This window comes from Palaemon carinicauda, chromosome 14 (assembly GCF_036898095.1).
Source record: "Palaemon carinicauda isolate YSFRI2023 chromosome 14, ASM3689809v2, whole genome shotgun sequence".
Classification (NCBI taxonomy): Eukaryota; Metazoa; Arthropoda; class Malacostraca; order Decapoda; family Palaemonidae; genus Palaemon; species Palaemon carinicauda.
The window spans coordinates 137600438-137602937 of record NC_090738.1 but is presented as its reverse complement, the minus strand read 5'-3'; positions in this window follow the sequence as shown (position 1 = coordinate 137602937).

The window sequence follows — 2500 nt, the reverse complement described above, 5'->3', positions numbered from 1 at the left end:
TAAAAATAAACATAAAAATTATAATAAAAAAATATTGTTAATGATAATAATAAAAATAATAATAATGATATTACTACTACTACTACTACTACTACTACTACTACTACTACTACTACTACTAATAATAATAATAATAATAATAATAATAATATTAATGATGATGATAATAATAATAATAATAATAATAATAATAATAATAATAATAATAATAATAATAATAATAATAATAATAATAATAAACGCAATATAATTGATATTATCATTGATGATATGGATAACAGTATTATTAATAACATTAATATTATAATATATAATAATGGTAATAGTAATAATAATAATAATAATATAATATTATTAATAATAATAATATTATTATTAATAATAATAAAAATAATAATGATAATAATAACAATATTATTAATAATATTAATAATAATAATAATACTATTAAAAATAATATTGATAATAAATAATAAAACTAATATAATTAACAATAATAATAATAATAATAATAATAATAATAATAATAATAATAATAATAATAATAATAATAATATAGCAATAATAATAATAATAATAATAATAATAATAATAATGAAAATAATAATAATAATAATAATAATAATAATAATAATAATAATAATAATAATAATTAAAATAATATTATTAATGATAATAAAAATATAAACACCGATAATGATAATAATAATAATAATAATAATAATATTGATAATAATAAGTAAAATAATAAAAATAATACTTTTCAAAAAATATATTGAAATAATAATAAAAATATTAAAAATAATATTAAAAACAATAATAATGATTATAATAAAATTATAATAATAGTGCTAAAAATAATAGTAGTGTTATTATTAATAATATTAATAAAAATAATAACGATAATAATATTCATGATAATAATACTATTGATAATAGTATTAATAATAATCCTAATAAAAATAACAATAATAATAATAATAATAATAATAATAATAATAATAATAATAATAATAATAACAATATTATTATTATTATAAATAATATTAACAATTCTGATGATAATAATAATAATAATAACAATTATAATATTAATAAGCATAATAATAATAGTTTTAAACAAAATAATATTAAGAATAATAATGATGATATTAATAATAATATTAAAAACAATAATAATAATAATAATAATAATAATAATAATAATAATAATAATAATAATAATAATAATAATAATAATAATAATAACGAAACCAACAATAATAATAATAATAATAATAATAATAATAATAATAATAATAATAATAATAATAATAATAATAATGCTTATAAAATAATAATCAAAATAAAGATAACAATATAATATCGTTGATTTAAAAGATATTAATAATATTATCATTAATCATGATATCAATAATAAAATTAAGATTAATAATAATAATAATAATAATAATAATAATAATAATAATAATAAAAATAATAATAATAATTATAATAATAATTATAAAAATATTAATAATAATAAAAACAATAATAAAACAACAACAAAAAAGCTATTTAAGTAATATATAATATGATATATATAATAATAATAACAATAATGATGAAATTAATGATAATCATGATAACAATAATAATAATAATAATAATAATAATAATAATAATAATAATAATAATAATATATTGATATTAATAATAATAATAATAATAATAATAATAATAATAATAATAATAATAATATTGATAATAAAAGTGATAATATAATAATAATAATAATAAAAATAATAATAATAATAATAATAATAATAATAATAATAATAATAATAATATACGTATCAATATTATTGTTTTTGATAAAAATATCAATAATAATAGTAATAATGATAATAATAATAATAATAATAATAATAATAATAATAATAATAATAATAATAATAATAATAATAAAAAGAATAATAATAATAATAATGATAGTTATAATAATATGATAATTAACACAATAATAATTATGAAAATATAGTAATGATAATAATAATAATAATAATAATAATAATAATAATAATAATAATAATAATAATAATAATAATAATAATAATGATGTTAACAATATTATCAATATTAATATTGATAATATTGATAATTTTAATATCAGTAAAAATATATGTGATATTAAAGGTAATAAAAATATTGATATAAATAATAATAATATACATTAAAAATCTATTGTGGTGAATGTAGATCATTTTACTCTCAGAAATGAAGATATTGATTATAAAATTTTATTAATATGAAACGAAAACAATTTTTACTCAATATAAAATAAATTCTAATATTTTATGGAACAATAGTTAAATGTGGATATCCAACACCGTAGAGTTCCTGAAAACTTATATTAATATTAAAGAAAAAAATAATAATAATGATAAAAATAATGGATATGATAATAATAATAATAATAATAATAATAATAATAATAATAATAATAATAATAATAATAATA